Source organism: Lissotriton vulgaris, chromosome 10 (genome assembly GCF_964263255.1).
Source record: "Lissotriton vulgaris chromosome 10, aLisVul1.2, whole genome shotgun sequence".
Lineage (NCBI taxonomy): Eukaryota > Metazoa > Chordata > Amphibia > Caudata > Salamandridae > Lissotriton > Lissotriton vulgaris.
Window position 1 is genome coordinate 318,570,353 of NC_141698.1, and position 20,500 is coordinate 318,590,852.

Here is a 20,500-nt window from a genome sequence, read left to right on the forward strand (position 1 = left end):
AATGTGGTGCGAGGATCAGGCCTCCCAGCAACCTTGTGTTAGGTTATTCTTAGAGGCTATAGATCTCAGTGTGCAGACAGTGTACCAAGTGTACCAGGCACGACTGATATCAGAGCAATAACATATTATTCTCAATAAATCACATCTTTCGTCTAGGTTGAAAGCTACAATAATAATTATGTGCTGTGTGCAAACTGAAGCCGAAGGAAAATATGTTGTTTAAACATTTAATAAACTCATGCTAACTTAACACAATATATAGAAAAGCATTAACTATATGACACCCCCAAATAGCCCTGGCCTCTGTCCCACGGATCCACATGACCAGAACCGGAGGAAGATTCTTCTCCTACCTGGCCACCAAGACCTGGAAAACCTTGCCCCTCCTCCTCAGGCAATACGCGTCATTAACACAGCTCAGGAAGGACCTCAAGGCCTGGGTCTTCGAATGAACCTCCACACCCAGATTGACCAGCACCTCCCACCCCAAGTGCCCTGAGACCCTCAAGGGTGAGTAGCCGTGCTATACAAACACCTGATTGATTGATTGAAATACTTAGAGCATCCACACGTGTTAGCAGATGTACATAGACACTACAAAAAGCCTTCTTTAATACTCAGTACATGTGTATGTTATATGTGCTAAAGCAGAGCAGGTGTTCTGCAGAATTGTATTGTATATAGCTTTTTGACAACTTGAAGCACTCATTCCACATCTTCACATCAGTATTTCATGACATTAGACTTTATGACTCTTTTAAAAAAGTAAATATTTTTAGGTGTATTCCCTACTTTTGAAGTTTTTACTTTTTTATTACAATTTTGCACCAACTGCAAACTCAACTCCTGCAGCAGAAAAGTTATCATAAATCCCATTGTTATGATTATTAGTATGAAAACGATTGACAATTAGTATAATCCAAACATGTTTTACGTGGCCAACTTCATAAAATTAACTCCCCAATGTGTTATCCTTATTTCTGTCGTGTTTAAATGTCTTTTGTGGGTCTTGTATTGGTGAAGATCATTTTATATTCCTAAAATATATGTACAATATAAATATTTATGTAGGCATTCAGTACTTACTTGGGCTTTCGGCCAGCCCTCTTCCGCCATTGGTCTGTTGTTGTGTCATTCACATTTTTCTTTCACCCACTGCAGCATAACAGCTTCGAGCAGAGGGCCAGCCCACTTCAGCCATTGGTTTATGTTGTAATGGTTAATTCCCCTCTTCTTTCTTCACATCAATGCTCTCTCTGTTCAGCCTGCATGGCAGGAGTATAATGTGTGATTTCATGGAATGTTGGTGTGTGGACTGGTGGAGAGCGTCAGTTGGAGGATGAGAGGCTGAGCAGAGGGAGACTGCTCCTGGTGGGGCTGATGTACATCTTTACTTCTATCCTATTACCATCCTACCTTCATCTTCTACAACTGAACTGAAACTAATAAAGGAACTACCTGGAACTACCACTCGGCCTACTCCTTGGACTATTTATTTACAACAGTTAACTACTCTGTGCGTGACTACACTCTGCCCTTCCACCACCAGTACATCCACACACAAAGGCCCTCATTTCAAGTGTCCCACTCCCAGTATGTTGATGTGATAATTATTGTTTACATCACCATAATCCTCATGCACTGGTAAATTCAAGCAGGTGTGACCTGCATCAGATAATTACCAGTTGCAATAAACTTAGAATCGCTTCCAAAGCAAAACAAAATGTGTTCGTGAATCAATAGCAATTTAAGGGGCCGCTCATATAGTGGGTCAAAGTCGTTTTATTTATTGCCAGGGACTACTATGGCAAAGGGTGTTTCTGAGACGGAAAATATTTTCTTTTTAGCCACTTTTTTATTTTGATTTATGAGGGTCTATCTGCTTCTTCAACAATATAGTTTTGCAAAGAACTAAGCCAAAACAAAGCAAGCATTGGCGAAGTCACAAAGTTGGTGCCCAACAGAGACCTATTGGCTTGGCCATGTATTAGATAGGCCATCTATTAGATAGCCCCTGAATTAGCCTCGCCACCGCCTGCCTGTCTTTCCTTCTCCTGCCTTCCCCATTTCCACTGAAGAGTAAACTTAGGTCCCAGGCAGACGTGCACAGACTAAAAAACTGAAAATCGAAGTGGAAAAATTGTAAAATAACTGCAGCCTGTGCAGGGAAGGCTGGGCGCCCTCTACTTATCTGATCTCTGGTGCCACAGCACTGGCTGCACCAATGATAGCTCTTCGGCATTTAGGATAGGAAAAACATGTTTAAAATACTTTGAAACTGCAATAAATGAGCCTGCACATCTTATTGATGTGAAAAACATCTCTAAATTTGGCACTCTATCTAGTTTTGGCAACTTTCACTGATGTGGAGCCTGAAGGCAAAGAGGCGTCTCGCTGTTCAATGCTTTATGCTACTCTGTGAACAGCCTCGAACTTTGCTCAGCAAAGGCTTTCCAAATCCTTTCCAGAACAAAGGCTCTTTTCACTATGAGGCTCACGCTGTCCGCCCCATTAATATTAGTGAAGCAGGAATTGGCTTTGAACCTCATTGGGAACAGCACGGAATGCTAATAGGACTACAGGCCAGCAGGGGGCAGGAGACAGCATTCACAATGTGCCAGTGTTGCAAACCCAGGCCCCGAAGGGCATAGGGGCACACCATCACAAATGTCGCTTATTGTGAGGAGGACATTGTGAGGAGCATGCAGCAAACTGGAACCCCTTTCTGCTCCCCCCAGTACTAGCCTCCTGCTCACACATTGTAAGCTGTCAGTTGCTGACCCTTGACAGCTGGTACCCTTTCCATGCTTTGTAACCAAGAGCAGTTACACACCTTTGGGCAATTTTCTTGTGAGTCACAAGGAGCATTCACAGCCCTTTCATACTCCTTAGGTTGCGGTTCACAAGCAGGGTAGTAGCTGTCATTGGTGCAGCAGGTGCAGTGGCACCGGAGCCCTCTGGCGACTGCTTTTGTTACAGGGCCGTTTTGCAGCATACCTGCAATATCGGGCGTTGTAGCGAAATCGGCTGAAACCGACCGTGGCAAACAGCTCGGCCGCACAACCAACACCCCCCACCCCCCCACCCCCGGGGGGCTGGCCGAGCACTTTGCCAGGGCCGGTTTTGGTTCCCAGTCCGGCCCTGCTGGAGTCCAAACACCAGAGGGGCCGCTGAACTGTGAATAATTATATTTATGCTACCCAACCAGGAGTAAAGGGGCAATTGTATTTACTAGCATAAGAGCCCATGGTATCCTTCCTACGTCACAGCTTGCAAGAGCTTGCAACCTGGGCGTAGCAATGTCTACCCACAATTATGGCTACATTGCCAGGTGGGAAGTACGCTGTGTTTTGTACATCAGGCCCGAATGCTTTCCTACAAAGGCCTGCATTTAACACAGCAGCTGGAATGTGATGTGCTTTCGCGTGGAATGCGGTGAATGCCCTGGAGGAAGAGAGATCTGATTTTCTAAATGCATACCTTTTTGAACTGCATTCTACAGGTTTCGACTGAATTCTGTTTAAGTGCTATCTCTTTTACACTGAAGTAGGGTCGGTTACCTAACTGAAAGGAGAGGGAAATAAAAAAAAACACTTTGAAAAGTAAGGGGACCAATTATGAAAAAGTCGTGCAGTGCAGCAAGTCTCCTTGCTGCGCTGCACTGCGTGACATTGAAAGGGCAGGAATGCGCTGTATTTAGGGCAATATGTTGCTTTCTTGCCCTTTCCTCTGTGCTGGCACCCGTTTGGCAGCTTAGTGCCAGTGCAGGCACTCTTGCACCATGGTGCAAGAGTGCCAGCTTTTCATGCAGGATCATTTTTGAGCTGAAAGAGGCACCTTTTTGCACAAAAACAATCCTGAGTTGCATATTCCTCTTTCTTTGTGTGCTGCAGAACGCAGTACACATAGATGGAGGAAGTATGAGGAGAAATAAAAATATTTCTCCTCGTTAATGCTCTCCTGGTATGGCGTATCTTTTTGGTGCAGTCCCAGATCCACCAGTTCTGGTAAATCTAGGAATGCATTAACAACCATGGGAGTTGGGTGGGAACACCCACTCAACGCCAATTGAACGCCTTCCTAGGGCAGAGTAAGACATCCAGCGATTTGCCAGATTTATGGAGCCACACAGGACCATGCAAAGACACCTTGTGTGGCTTCATAAATCTTACTTATGCATTGCATATGCACCACGCTGGGTGGTGCAAACGCTACGCAAACCATCTTGTAAATAGGCCCCTGAGTGTGCTTGTAATTTCAATAGAAAGGTTGCTTCTCAACCTGTACAGAAACTCTTGTAATTTCACCAATTATATTGATAAAAGGATCCTCAATGCACTTGCAATAGTTGTAATTGAATTTCGTCATAATTGACATTTTTATACCTCATAGTATGTTTATGCTTCCCAAACTTTCAGATCTGATCTGTCATGCCAGCCCCTCAGGCACTGACAGATTGTCCTGTGGACCATACATGCTTTGCCTTATATGTTCCATTTATGGCAATGAGAAATCAAGGTAGCACAATGTAGTAGCAGCATATCTTTCAATATCACCGTCCCTGGTGATTTTAAACACTGTCTCCCTCACCTCCTGCTCAGCTTTTATTTCCATCCCTGAGAAAAGCCCCCCTCAGCCCCAAACCACATTTACAAACAGGTTAATATCAAATGTGTCTCAGTCAGGGATCGGCGTTAAGTGGTAACGGGCTGGACTGTTCCCATGAGGCACAGGGTCAGACTGATTTGCATATAGCCATGTCTGAACTGGGGTGGCAGAGTGGGCTAAAGAACTGTGATGGATTAAACCCAGATCTTTTGACTGGGTGTGAGTGTTTGATTGGTTCCGATGCTCCGTCCATTACCACCCCCTTTTGTACCGCTTTTGGCCGCCATAAGTGTGGCAGGGTATGCTCAGATGTGAGTCCCTTGCTCACTTTTGCCACTGGATTCAAGCAACCCGGGCTGAAGATGGCTGGAATGCCAGAAACCGGTCCTCGGAAGCTTGTTTCCGGTCCAGGGAAGGCATGGCTTGGCAGTTCGGGCTGGACTGTTCCCATGAGGCACAGGTTCAGACTGATTTGCATATAGCCATGTCTGAACTGGGGTGGCAGAGTGGGCTAAAGAGCGGTGATGGATTAAACCCAGATCATTTGACTGGGTGTGAGTGTTTGATTGGTTCAGATGCTCCGTCCATTACCACCCCCTTTTGTACCGCTTTTGGCCGCCATAAGTGTGGCAGGGTATGCTCAGACGTGAGTCCCTTGCTCACTTTGCCACTGGATTCAAGCTAGCCGGGCTGAAGATGGCTGGAATGCCAGAAACCGGTCCTCGGAAGCTTGTTTCCGGTCCAGGGAAGTCATGGCTTGGCAGTTCGGGCTGGACTGTTCCCATGAGGCACAGGGTTAGACTGATTTGCATATAGCCATGTCTGAACTGGGGTGGCAGAGTGGGCTAAAGAACGGTGATGGATTAAACCCAGATCTTTTGACTGGGTGTGAGTGTTTGATTGGTTCAGATGCTCCGTCCATTACCACCCCCTTTTGTACCGCTTTTGGCCGCCATAAGTGTGGCAGGGTATTCTCAGACGTGAGTCCCTTGCTCACTTTGCCACTGGATTCAAGCAAACCGGGCTGAAGACGGCTGGAATGCCAGAAACCGTTCCTCGGAAGCTTGTTTCCGGTCCAGGGAAGGCATGGCTTGTCAGTTCGGGCTGGACTGTTCCCATGAGGCACAGGGTCAGACTGATTTGCATATAGCCATGTCTGAACTGGGGTGGCAGAGTGGGCTAAAGAACGGTGATGGATTAAGTGTTTGATTGGTTCAGATGCTCCGTCCATTACCACCCCCTTTTGTACCGATTTTAAACACTGTCTCCCTCACCTCCTGCTCAGCTTTTATTTCCATCCCTGAGAAAAGCCCCCCTCAGCCCCAAACCACATTTACACACAGGGTAATATCAAATGTGTCTCAGTCAGGGATCGACGTTAAGTGGTAACAGGACTGCCCGCCTGTAAGGCGGCGGTCCCACACTCCAAATCAGGATGCGACTGCCACAGTGGCAGCCGCATCCAGCGTTTTAACATTGCGGACGGTGCTGCTAGATGCAGCACCGCCGCGGTGTTGAAAAATGCATGTTGTGCATTTCCATGCACAATGTGGCAGGCACCACTCAGTGCAGCCACACCCCCCCAACAAGGGGTGGCCGCAACGGGCCCCCTAACCCAATCCCCGCCAGTCTTTCCAAGGCAGCATCGCTGCCATGAAAAGGCACCTGGCCACACACATCCTAATATTGGGGACGGTGCCTGCTAGGCACCGCCACCATATTAGTGGCCCTGCTCCGCCCGCCAGACAATTGGCGCGATTGCCACCAGCAGAAAAGTGGCAGATGGACTTTGCGGCCGCCGCAATACCCACCACCATCCTACTATGGCGGTGGGTAAATCTCTATATGATGGCGGAACGATTGCCACCGCCGGCCCGGCGGTGGCGATCGTTCCGCCGTCGTAATGAACCTCTAAGTTCCTCTGATCAATGTCTGTTTATCACAAATGCTTTACAAGCACTCTGACTGATTGTAAGGTCACAATATAGTGCTTTAGAAGACTCTGTAAAGAAATAAAAAAATAAGTGTTTCTATGCAACACTCAGCAGGTATAGCATACGGGTTACTTTTTCTACAGTCAATATGTTTTCGTACATGACGTTTAATAACCATATGGGCTGGAGCCAGTGCAGGAAATGATGGTGATCGAACTAGATCCCTAATCCAGCAGCTTTTAGGCAGCTGGACCTTGTCACCTGCAGTGAAATATGCTGAATTTGTACTGGTGTAATTTGCCAACACCAGGGCACATGCAAGGGCCCCTCATGTTGTCTACTTTCTGTCCGGAGCATGAACCTGTAGGGGGTGAGTGGAGTTTCTTATTTTCACTTCCATCTGGGCCCAACACAAAAATGTGATGTAAAGGGCCACCAGTCCTTCTCTTGTTTGAGTATCATCCTGTTTGGGAGCTATCTGGAGCTTAAAACCTAGATGCCAATGCAATGAAGAGATACAAGTGCACACAGCATGTTATCACTTCACAAGTGCTTAAGAGAACTATTATTTTGAGGCAGGATTTTTGACTTTGTTTAACCAATATCTAAGATGCACTTTAAGAAGGTCAGGTGTTTTGCCTCTTTAAGCAGTTACCCACATAACGGTTTGAATATCACTTAATAATTAGTTTTTATTTAATTATTTTCTGGCTGTACTTATCCCAATGCAGAGTGTGGGAGGACTTTACACCACGCACACCCAAATTATACAGAGACAAAAACTCATAAAAGTGTTTAAATCAATGTACAGGAAATGTTAAATGAGGCATTGAGGGTTACAAAGTGTACAAGTCACAATAGACCATACTGGTAGCCATTGTATGATAAAAGTGCAATGTCAGGAAAAACATAAAGTCTGGATATGGGGACAGATGTAGGAAGCCTAATACCGGTCGGTAACAGCCGAAATTACCGAATTTCGGCCGTTACCGACCGGTATTAGGCATTTGAGATGTAGGGGCCTAATTTAAGGATTTGGTAATTTACCGAATCGGTAATTTAAGAAATCGGTAAATTACCGAATTCTTAAATACAGATTTGGTAAATTACCGAATACTTAATGTAGGAAGCACTCAAGTGAGTCATTTTCACTTGTAAGGATTCGTTATTTACCACCAACTTCAAGTTGGTGGTAAATATCGAAAACCTTAAAAAAAGCAATTTTGTGCTTTTTTCAACTGTGCCATGTGGCAGACATACATGCCCTTAGGGCATGTATGTGTGCCACATGTGCACCCATGCACTATACAGGGGTGCAACAGGGTGTCAATGTGACACCCTACCACCCTTGTAAGTCTACCCTTTATTAACGATTCGGTATTTACCGAATCGATAATTCTCATTTATTCCTATGGGCCTCCAGGCCCATAGGAATAAATGGTGAATACCGAATCGGTAAATACCGAATCGGTATTTACTGAATTTACTCAAATTTACCGAATCATTAGCGACATATCATTTACCGATTCTAAAATACTGAATCGGTAAAATTCGGTATTTTAGAATCGTTAAATGATATTTACCTACATCTGGCCCTTAATATGTAACACAGTGGTTAGAGCTGTCTGTACTAATTGGGCTTTATTACTACCCAAAGGAGCCTTTTTTAGCAAACTTAGAATAACAGATGTATAAAAAATAACAATAAGGTTCAAAATCCATGTCTTGTCGTTAACATACATAGCTATTCACAGATCACAGTTTTAGTACAATTTATACTCAGCCTAGTGACTCCTCATTAAAATATACATGTGTTTTCTACATTTAGATATTACAAGGGCTTGCGTCATTCTATTTCTGCTATTTTGTCTTTAAGAGGGATAATGTATCCTTGCTATAGAGAAAATATGAGATGGACGTAGGTGACAAAACTGAGAGTTTCTCCATGTCTTTCCGCAAAAGTGTTATTTCATATATATATACTTTTTAGTTAGAGTCTAATAATGTTGGTAACATCATATTTTTTGTGAGTTAGGTATATACTCATATATTCTCTTGGATTTGGTAATATCTCGGAATGTTTTGCTGATTATACTGTTGACACCGGGACTGTCACTAAACTGTATTTTGATTTTGTCACAAGAATATGGGTACTATGTTTTCTTCACTTAGGTGGTGACTTTATTAAGAGTACACTTTCATTATAGACCAATGTTAGTAATATTTACTATTGTTTTATTATTTTGGCTTGCAGCCCTGAGGAAGTTATGTGGCATGAGATTAATGCCCTACGAAACACGTGTTGGCTGCAGTGATTGTTTTCTTTGGGAGTTTAATTTGACTATAATTTGGAATATTGTATCTTGAACTTTGGATTGGAACTTGGAATTGAACATCGTCTGGATTGAACTTTGAGAATTGAATTAAAATACGGATCAATGTATTACAAGACCCGGGAGTCTGGAAAACTTATTGGATAACATTTGGACTTTTTTGCTCTTATACTTGTTTCTGAAATTTCATTAATACTACATGTGCTGTGTATAAATATCACAATTTCTAATTGCTCGGCAGGAGTGTTTATAAGCTTTTCTCTGGGACGTGTCCTAGAGGTTTAGAGGGGGTTGGGTAACCTCCCTTTCCGGCCTAGTAGCAATTCACTTGGATACGTGGGTACTTTACTTATAGCCATACTCAGCTTGTGCGCCCTAATACCCTGTTACCTGCTAGTTCATTCACATATTCACAGATCACTATGCTATGTCAGAAGGATTTCAATTTATGAACTGCAACTAACAAAGCATATTTGTGTTAAAAGCACTAACCCATTTACCTATCTATATAAAAACAAAACTGTGATCTACAAGTTTACGTTGTGCTTGGCAGCAAGTACATTAGCCCTCTAGCTACTGAATGCCTCAAAATTGTGACAAGACAAAACACAGATCTCTCGAGTAAGTGCATTAACTACCAGCATTTTATTACCCCCTGAAAACTGTTGGGCCCACATAGATCTATGCAGCATGCGTCTTAATCCGCTGAGATATTTTTAAGTGCAGTCTCTTTCTGACTAATTAAGTAGATCGGAACAAATTTACTGTCACGTTTGGACTTGCTGCCAATTTCTTTGCGGCAGAGTGTTAAAAAAATGTTCTAAGTCGACTGCCAGACTATGCGTTTCATGACTTTAGCCTTCCTGTCACCAAAGCCTTTCCACTGTCACACCCTGACTCCCAATGTATGGGTTACCGAGTAAATGACTGGAGGTTTTTTTTTTCACCAGAGGTCTCTTTTGTATATTAAAAAAAATGAAGCCAAACACAAACTTCTTGCTATTTCTCTATGCTCACACAATGTGGTCAATTGGGTGGAAAATGCTAAGCTGTGGACGAAACAACGAGGGAGAATGTGTTCTGGACATCTCATTGGGGTGGGGGTACCGGTACCCAATGACGTGAAGCGGACACTGCGTCAGAATTGAGGCTGCCTTTTAATACACAATTGAAGAGCACATTTGCCCGACATGTATAAGAGCTTTTGTCGCCCTTAACAACTTGTGTGCTTATGACGGATCCCGGCCATCATGAGTCACAGTACTCATGTGCTCATGACGGCCGGGAGTCGTCCGAACTTTGCCTCTCCGCCCACACGTGGTTAATTTCCCGCCTGTGCGGGAGAACTAATCAGTAGGCGGAGTTCGGGCGGCTCCTGGCCGTCATGAGCACACACCTACTGTGACTCATGACAGCCGGGAGCCGTCCCCAGTATGGCAGCGCCACGCCAAGCCCCGCCCCCTCTTGCACCACGGGGGAATTCGCCACGCAGCGAAGGCATTAAGGTGCTATTGGATAGCTGCCAACGAAACAGTGGCGCCGCTCTAAGCATGAGACATATTTTGCTTGTGGGGTAAACCAAGGGCTTTAAGTGGACCATGACCCTCCGGGTCTCAGACCTGGTAGTAATTAAAAACAGACACTCATAAGGGTCCCAGTTGGGCCCCATATTTTTGTCCTTAACCCATATGTACAAGGACTGGCGAAAATTACCGCTAATGCTAGTAAGAAGCAGTTTACTTACCGCTGTGTACCACTGAAAACTATCACCTTGTTAGTGACGTATTTACAAGACGTCGCTACATGGCGATAACTTCAGGGATCCGCGGTGAAAACTGTTGCTAACATTAGCGTGATGGCAATAGGAATTCCAGCGTTAGTGGGTGAAAAACGATAGGCCCATTAGCGGCAAAAAAACGCCCGTTAGTCAGCCTAACGTGAGTTTTTTTGCCTCTAACGGAAAAAATAGCCTACCAGTCGACCTCCAATTGAAAATAGGCAAAATAACTATGAAATGCAGACTGGAGCAGCCAGGGCCAAGTGCAGCACACATCAACCCCCCCTCAAGCCACCCAACATCCAGGATGACCAGGATGAGAGCCTGGAATCCCCACTGGACCTGCGCCTGGAGCCTGGATGCGTCGCTTGACCTGCGCCTAGAGTCTAGATGCATCCCTGGACCTATGTCTGGAGCCTGGATGCGTTGCTGGACCTGTGTCAGGAGCCTGGATCTGTTGCTTTACCTGCGTCTGGAGCCTGGATGCGCTGCTGGACCTGCGTCTGGAGACTTGATGTGTTGCTGGACCTGCATCTGGAGCCTGGATGTGTCGCTGGAGCTGAATCTGGAGCCTGGAGTGGAATGCGGAATGGCTGTGGAGGCAGACATTGAGGTGCGGCGATCGCCTGTACCTGGTGGTGAAGTCTGGCCGGACACATGGAGTCACGTTGCTGACCTGTGTGAGAAGACTGCCTTGCGCCCCTTGGACCTGTGAATGGTAGAGGCGCCCCTGCTCACCAACGTACGGAGGTCTGCATTCCATACTATGATCCACCACTACACCTGGGGTGCACGGAGGGGATTACCAACGGTGAATGCTGTCTCCCTGCATCACAGGCCGGATGATGTTGGACTAGTCGGACACTATGGAGGGTGAGGCCTCTGAGCTGCGCCGAACTTGTGTGGCGGGAGGGCTGCAACTTCACGCCTATGAGGACCCTGCTGCCTCAACTGCATCGGGAGGTTTGCGCCCATGCGCAGTGGGCGTACCACTCGTGTGCCAAAGGCACATACGTAGTTCCGAAACATGCCATTACAATGCATACTAATTCTAGGCATATTGTAATAGTAGGGAAGGTGTTGCATAGTGGCAACGTAACAAATAGTATTCCCACTTCAGTGAGTGCAACCCGAAAACCAACCTTTGCTCCCCAAACCAAAGCATGAACCCTAAAATTCCTTTTTGAGCCCCCAAAACACACCCAAAAATCCACTTTGACCCAAATGTACACCCCCATTTTCAGAATTGACCCCAAAACACATCCCAATTTTCAAATATTACCCCGGAATACACCCCAAATTTCAAATCTGACATCCGAAACCCAAACCCACCCGAGAAACTTAAAATTACCACATTACTCACCTCGCAATGCGTTGTAATTGAATGCGATGTAAAGACACCTGAGTTGTCAGAGTTGCGTTGTTAACGATGTAATGCCTGCGTTGAAATGGATGTCTCCTGTGCCAAAGGCAAGCCCGTCTGCGTCCGTCTGCCCCTGGTCCACGCTCACCACCAAGGAACCTTCCACTTGGACACTCCACCGCTACGACGCCAGCACCCTCCTCACCATCAACCCTGGATGCCACCTCCCCTGCCAGGACCAACCTCTGCTCTGGGCCGGGCATCGCCATCACTGGCGACTGCTGTATCACCCGCAAGGACCACCCCGACATCCAGGAGGAGGCCCTGCCATCACCTACAGAAGCACACTCACTCCGACTGACCACGCACTCTAATGACCCAACGGCGACCCTTGACCACCTCAACTCTCAGATCTGGACCAACCCCTAGCACTTCCTCTGCAACACCCTCATGTGCAGGCCCCACAGGCCACGGCCTCCCATTCTCCAATACCATTGTATACCTCATTGCCCCCCAGACTCTCCCATCCAGCGACAACATCCAACTCAGTGAACTTAAGTTCCACCTGGACAACCCCAGTGCCCAGAACACCACCCCCTCCTGGGGAAGGTCCCCAACATCAGACACAAGCAGCAAAACACCGCAACAAGCCACATAGCAGGACACATGGTCGAGCATGTGACCTCGGCCAGCGGGAACTTCAACTACAGCCACAACACCGGACTCTCCTGGACCAACCATCATTGTACACATCACGTCTTCACCTTGCTCTCCGGATGCCATCATCCCCCCCCTCGTAGCTGGATCAAGGCCACCGAAGAACTTCTTGTCAACTCCCTCCGCACCACCACTCTGCCAACACTTGCAAACAATGACACTTCAGTGCGCAACCACCACCAATGGGCATCCAACTACTCTGACACCCGGGCACCCCTCAAGAACGGCACTGCATCAGTACCTTCCGCTTGCCCGATGGCAGGTGTGGGGGTGGCGCAGTGCCACAGGGATAGGCTTGCCTCATGCAATGCTGGAGTTGCGTCATGGTTGTGACACAACTGCAGCAATGCATGACTTTAGCGCAGACAGATACGTCAGGATTCCAGACGTCTGTCATTACTTGCGCCATGGAGCGCTGTCTAGTGAATACAGCGCATCCATGGTGTCGCAAGAAGGGCGCAGTGAGAAGTTTTGCAATGCTTTCTTGTCACAGGACTGCAACACTTTTCATAATTGAGGTCCAGGAATGCACACTATCTTCTTGATGGTGTGCATTCCTGCCCTGTAGTTTTGTCGCAGGGCAGCGCAGCAACATTGCTTTCAGTGCTGTCCAGCACCATAGCCTGCAGGAATGAGGCCCGCATGTGTTATCTCCATTTTTAAGACCAGCTATTTTCTGGTCTTAAATCCCAGTCACTAACTGTTTTTAGCAGCTGTTTTTTTAATGTATCGCGGGTCCATGCGATCATTGTAAATATTGTGAGGTGGAGTTAGCGTGTGTTTTTGTATGGGAAAGCCTACCTTGAATGTCATTAGCGATAGTTATCGTAACATGGGTGGCGATGCGGAAAGCGGCTGCTTTTGCCAGAAAGTTGACGCTAACAGCTGTTAGCGACAGCTTGTTAATAGGTCGATACAAATAATGCCGCATTAGCGGCAGAAAAGTGCTTACCTGGCGTTAAATCGTTGCACATATGCCCCTGAGGGGCTTATTTAAAAGGTCTTTGCGCCGCTGGTGTGTCACTTTTAACATGGGAAAAAGTGACGTACCGGGGGTACAAGGGGCTTGTAAATAAGCCCTGGTCGTGTTCTGAACAATGAATGTCAAAAACGTTAAGGTAATCCTGGTCAGGACTGACCCCCAGATTCATCAAGAACACATTTTGCGATTCCTTAATAGCGAAAAATACCGATTCGCTATTAAGGAATAGCAAAATGCTATTCATCAAGAAATCACTTAAAAAATAGCGATTTCTAATAATTCCTTAATTGCGACTCGCAAATTGCGAGTCGCAATTAAGGACTATCTCCCATTCATTTCTATGGGCCTAGAGGCCCATAGGAATGAATGGGAAGACCATCTCAATTTGCTAATCGCAATTAGCGATTCGCACATTGAGATTGCGATTTCAAGTGTGCAGGGGTGTCCAAAGGACACCCTGTTGCACCCCTGAAATTGATGTGTGCACATATGTTGCGCACAGAATATGCCCTTAGGGCATGTGTGTGCGCAACATGAAACTTTGAAAAATCCCAAATGCAAAAATAGCGCTCGCGAGCCGATTTTAGTTTGATGAATCTGGCTGAAAGTTCCTGTTTAATTTAATTGCGTGTTTGCATTACCTGAAAGTGTAAGCCATTTCAAGGATGTTGTGCTTCTGTATTTTGTATTGCATATAGTCCATACTTTACTGAGTCCGCTGGAGGTGTTTATTACGGGCCACAATTGAGACTGCAGGAGTTGAAGTTGAAGGAATTGCAAGTTTTTTCACAGCGCCTGTCAGTGGGTCAAAAAGATTTTCGGAATACCTGATCATCCATTCCTTGGCCTCTTTGCAGAGTACACAGAGCAATGGTCACACCTTCCAATTGCAATTGTGATTCTGTGCCAACGTGTGTGAAGGAGTACACGCTCGTCAAAATATTGACAAAGTGAAAACAAAACGCAGTGCTTAGAGGTGAGAGGGGGGTCGTTGTGAGTTGGGGCGGGGGTGAAGTGAAGAAGATGTGAGGAAACGTATTCAAAAGGGAGTGAAAGGAGCATGCCGAAGAGCATAGAGATGAGATTTAATATATGGAGATGGATGAGATGTGGAGAGAAAAAGGGTATGCCTCACAGTGAACATAACAGGAGTTATTGAGACAATTTGAGGGCCACTACACCTTTCACATGCCCCAGTAATGCTTAGTTCACTATGTCATAACTCAAACATGTTGAATATTAATTGTAACAAAATCATTGTCCTTACTCGTTTATCTCAAACAAAGTCGATAGTCTTGGGTGATGCTAGGTGTGTCAGATTATGTGGTGGTATATATCTGGATGCAATTACAGAAAGCTCAGAGACAAGCACAATTCCTGTTGGGCGGGGCCCTATGGGACTCACAGCCATTCAGTTTGCATGTTTCAGCCGTAAACTTTTTCCATCCCCTTTAAAGCCCCGACATCCAGAGGAGACAGCGGAAACACGTACCTTTGTCAGAGAGCAGTCGTTTCAGAAAGAAGGGGGCACAAGTGATCCTCTTCACAGGTTGTTGCTGCTTGGGCACACTGGAGGTGTTGTGTAAGGTATGTGGAAATGCGACCCATCGTGGGCGTGGCGTCTTTAGCTTGTATTTCAGGATATTCGTGTTCAGCTTGGTGAGAACTGAACACAGGATAGCAAAGTTTTTTTTGTAGTTTATTTTTCTTCAATATAACAGATGTTTAAAAGACTTCAGGCTTGGGTCCTACGATGTCGTGATTAGAGATATGGTTCTAGGAGGTCGTGATTAGAGATATTTTCCTAGGATGTCGTGATTAGAGATATGGTCCTAGGATGTCGTGATTAGAGATACGGTTCTAGGATGTCATGATTAGAGATATGGCCCTAGGATGTCGTGATTAGAGACCAGGAACATTCTCCCAACCAATCTACGACAGACTCAGGACCTACTGGCCTTCAGAAGACTCCTTAAGACCTGGCTCTTCGACCAGTACCGCCCCCCCCCCCCCTCCCCTCCCCTAGCGCCTTGAGACCCTCACGGGTATGTAGCGCGCTCTATAAATGTAATGATTGATTGATTGATTGATATAGCCCTAGGATGTTGTGATTAGAGATAAAGTCCTAGGATGTTGTGATTAGAGATAAGGTCCTAGGATGTCGTGATTAGGGTTAGAGATAAGGCCCTAGGGTGTGTGATTAGAGATAAGGTCCTAGGATGTCGTGATTAGAGATAAGGTCCTAGGATGTCGTGATTAGGGTTAGAGATATGGCCCTAGGGTGTCGTGATTAGATATATGGCCCTAGGATGTCGTGATTAGAGATATGGGGCCAGATGCATCAAGCATCCATTTTGCGATTCCTTATTAGCGAAAAATAAGGAACCGCTAATAAGGAATAGCAAAGTGGAATGCATCAAGCAATCACTACAAAAATAGCGATTCCTTAGAATTCATTAATTGCGACTCGCAAATTGCAAGTCACAATTAATGAATAGCTCCCCATTCATTCCTATGGGCCTACAGGCACATAGGAATGAATGGGAAGACAATCTCAATTTGCGAATCGCAATTAGCGATTCGCAAATTGAGATTGCGAGTTCAAGGGTGCAGGGGTGTCCAAAGGACACCCTGTTGCACCCCTGAATTTGATCTGTGCACATATGTTGCGCACACACATGCCCTTAGGGCATGTGTGTGCGCAACATGAAACTTTGAAAAATGAACAAAAGTGCATTTTTCAAACTTTTTGCAAATTACAATGAAGTTGTACTTCGTGGTAATTTGCGTGCCCTATTAGCAAATTTCGCTATTTTTGAAACTTTCATACATTGCATTTAAGGAATCTCAATTTGAGATTCCTTAAATGCAAACAATCGCAATTTAGCGAATTCTCTATTTGCGATTTTTGGATTTGGGATGATGCATCCCAAATGCAAAAATACCGGTCGCAAAGGGGCAGATTCCTAGAATCTGCCCCTTTGCGACCAGTTTTTAGCTTGATGCATCTGGCCCATGGTCCTAGGATGTTGTGATTAGATATATGGCCCTAGGATGTTGTGATCAGAGATATGGCCTTAGGATGTCGTGATTAGAGATAAGGTCCTAGGATGTCGTGATTAGAGATATGGCCCTAGGGTGTCGTGATAAGGTCCTAGGATGTCGTGATTAGAGATATGGCCCTAGGATGTCGTGATCAGAGATATGGCCCTAGGATATTGTGATTAGAGATAAGGTCCTAGGATGTCGTGATTAGAGATATGGTCCTAGGATGTCGTGATAGAGATATGGCCCTAGGATGTCGTGATTAGAGATATGGCCCTAGAATGTCGTGATTAGAGATATGGTCCTAGGGAGTCGTGATTAGAGATAAGGTCCTAGGATATCGTGATTAGAGATATGGCCCTAGGGTGTCATGATTAGAGATAAGGTCCCTGGATGTCGTGATAGAGATATGGTCCTAGGATGTCGTGATTAGAGATATGGCCCTAGGATGTCGTGATTAGAGATATGGCCCTAGGATGTCGTGATTAGAGATATGGTCCTAGGGAGTCGTGATTAGAGATAAGGTCCTAGGGTGTCATGATTAGAGATATGGTCCTAGGATGTTGTGATTAAAGATATGGTCCTAGGATGCATTGAGTAGAGAGGCGGTGCAGTAATGCTCTCATACAAAAGTGTTGTACAAACTTTATTGTGCATTCATTTCATTACCTGTGGTTTTCTTTCCCATTTTCCTTCAATCCAGAGGCACACAGTAAGCTTTTAAATTGACGAAATGTACATCCCATGACAAAACTGCAGCAAAGTAAGGGATGTGATAGAGGACTCTTCCAAGGAAGGTTTTGAAAAAAATGTGCTCAAGTTTGAATTTACAGCACAGCTGTCCTTAAACACTGGTTTCACAGACAGTCTAAAGGATAATCCCATGAAATATCCAAACACTTCATGGTCTACAAACACAGTGACTCATGCACTTCGAGTCTGGAGCACCATGAATATTTTAGAGGATGCTTTTTTAAAGACACTGAGAACAGCCCTTAGGGATGCATGATTTCTAAAAGTATTGGCAGAGTGTGAACCTAACTAGATAGTAATGGAGCACGGACAAGGGTGGGAGCCCTGAGGTACGATCCAGAATCGTTTACTATGACTTGAAGAAGAATATTTATGGGTGATGTGTTCTATCGTGTAGCGCTGCAGAGATCTCTACAGAGGGGATTCTTCTTGTCATTTCTGCATTGCTGGAGCTTTGGGACGTTCTGAAACTGACTGGAATTTTGTTCCAGATCCTGGGAGCATACACGGAGAAGACGTGCCTAGTCAGGGGTGTATGTATGTATGTATTTTGGATTCATAAAGCGCACTGTACCCCAACAGGCATCCTGGCACTGCGGTATAAATGCTCCATCACCACAGATACTAGGCTCACTGGTTGCTAAACTTGGTCAGTTCTCTAGGGAAAAGCCAGATTTTGACTTTGCCCCTAAACTTCATCAGATCATGCATCTGTCTTAACTCAACTGGCAGACTATTCCAGAGGCGTGCTGCTACATAGCTAAAGGCTCTTCCGCCGGATTTAACTTTCTTGGTCTTGGGTATTATCACCAGATTAGTTGCGGAAGACCGAAGGCTCCGTGTGGGATTATACCAGTTAAACTTAGACTGCAGCAGTATTGGTCCCATCCCATGCAGTGCCTTAAAGACAATGCACATTGACTTGAATGGAATCCTCTGGAGTATCGGAAGCCAATGCAGCTCCGACAGTGCCAAGAATGTAGATGACCGTCGTGGTCTAGATAGGGCCAGTTTAGTCGCCACCGTCTGTACTCACTGGAGTCTCCCAATCAGGTACCTAGGTGTTTTCAGCAGTAGCGCGTTTCCATAGTCAAGTTGACTCAGAATAACGCTCCTTACTACATGCGCTCGCACCTGGTATGGGAGTAATGGCAGGATCTTCCTGAGAGCTCTGATGAGTGAAAAACAGCTTCCCACAATTTTATTAACGTGGGTTTCAAGGTTCAATTTATCATTAAAACTGACCCCAAGATTGCGTACCGTCGTGATGGGTAGCAGAGGTGTCTCCGTGGTAATGGGCCAAAAACCCAAAGGGAGAGAACAGGGGACTTTACCTGCTGCACAGCAGAGTATCTCAGTTTTTTCACAGTTGAATTGTAAATAGTTGTTTTTCAGCCAGTGCATAGTTTCTAACATACAGGCGTGCAATTTTTCCAGCGAGACTGCAAGGTTTCCCTCCAATGAGACAATAATCTGTGTATCGTCAGGGTAGTTTACCAAGCTAGCCCCATATGACTTAATATTCGAGATCAGGGGCCTCATATAGGTGTTAAATAATATTGGGATGATTGCAGAGCCCTGGGGAACCCCATGCCTAATCTCCGTAAAGTTTGAACGATAAGGGGGAAGGGTGACCGCCTGTCGTCTGTTTGTCAAGTATGATCGAAACCAATCCAGTGCCACACCTCTCACCCCAACTGTTTCCAGCCTGGTGATAAGAGCTGTGTGGTTAACCATATTGAACGCGGCAGACAGGTCCAGTAAGATCAAAATAGCTGGTTGTCCTCTGTCTGCTCGCATTCGAAGATCATCCAAAATGGTAACCAAAGCTGTCTCTGTCCCATGGTCTGGGCGAAATCCAAACTGCACATCCTCCAGCTTGTTATGCTGCAAGAACTGGGAGAGTGCCCTACTGACAAACCGTGTTGGTTTTTTCAGCAAGGGTGTAATAATTGCTTGTTTCCAGCTTGCCGGAACCTGTCCACTGATCAGCGATAGATTACACAGCTGTTGGAGTATAGGAAGCAGCTCACTTCCCAGCTTCTTCCAGATTTTTGGAGGGAAGGGGTCCAAAGTGGAGCCTGAAGAGACTCCTGAGGCTATCTTATTAAACACCTCCTCAGAAGGAGGTTCAAAAGGATCCAAATAGATTGTCTGGCCCTCTGGCTCAACCCCTCTTTCCCAGGTCTTTTGCTTACCTGTAGACTGTTGTCCATCTACCTCGCCGGGGATACTCACTTCGACAATTTCCAGCCCTTCTATGATTTTTCTTATTTTGTCATCAAGGAATGTAGCTAAGCTATTACATATCTCTTGACTAGGTGGGATGCTGTTATTAGTACATTCTGGACTAGCAATGTCCCTCATGATTTTAAAAATAGCCCTTGTGCTGTTAGGCGCCTTCAGGATAGTTTTGGCATAGTAGTCTGCCTTAGTATTCCCAATTTCTTTTTTATCATTGGCTAACTTCTCCTTCCAGAGGGCTTTGTCTACCTCTGCATATGCCTTCCTCCATTGTCGCTCTGCAATTTGCATTCCATTTATTTTGTCCTAAATGTGTCATTATACCAGGGGTCGGAGGGTCTCCCCAACTTCCTGATTTCCTTAGCCGGGGCAATCAAGAGTTTCGGTGATATGTTTGCAGAAGGACGCATAGTTTTGTTCCATTGATTTCAGGGGGTCTAAAAGCCCATTTGCCTTAAATATCGGAGATTAATCAGCCCTCTTTACGAGGCTCTTCCAGTCCCTGCCCAGGAAATGTCTTCCCCTTACTACATCAGCACCCCCTGCTTTAGGGATCGCCATCCGAAATTGTACCAAATAATGATCCGACAAGCCCACCCAAACAATGTTTTCCACCTTAACAAATTCTTTCTCTGCAAAAATCAGATCCAAAGAATGGCCCCCTTTAGGAGTTGATTCTAGAACCTGTTGCGTTAGATTTAGATTATCACATGACTGTAATAGATTATTATACCTAAAGTCGAG

At 45.5% G+C, this 20,500-nt stretch overlaps 2 protein-coding genes across 2 annotated transcripts in view; both read right to left on the reverse strand.

Moving 5' to 3' along the window:
- The window catches only part of LOC147685175 (7-alpha-hydroxycholest-4-en-3-one 12-alpha-hydroxylase-like), a 203,180-nt gene extending 187,926 nt beyond the window's left edge, over window positions 1-15,254 (reverse strand). The window contains exon 1 of the mRNA XM_086941084.1: window positions 15,207-15,254. The gene's annotated coding sequence lies outside the window, so the exon portion shown is untranslated. The remainder of the gene's footprint in view (window positions 1-15,206) is intronic.
- LOC147685176 (7-alpha-hydroxycholest-4-en-3-one 12-alpha-hydroxylase-like) overlaps window positions 1-15,289 on the reverse strand; it is a 53,161-nt gene extending 37,872 nt beyond the window's left edge. Inside the window, exon 1 of the mRNA XM_086941085.1 lies at window positions 15,207-15,289. The gene's annotated coding sequence lies outside the window, so the exon portion shown is untranslated. The remainder of the gene's footprint in view (window positions 1-15,206) is intronic.
- Between the last annotated feature and the right edge of the window lie 5,211 nt (window positions 15,290-20,500).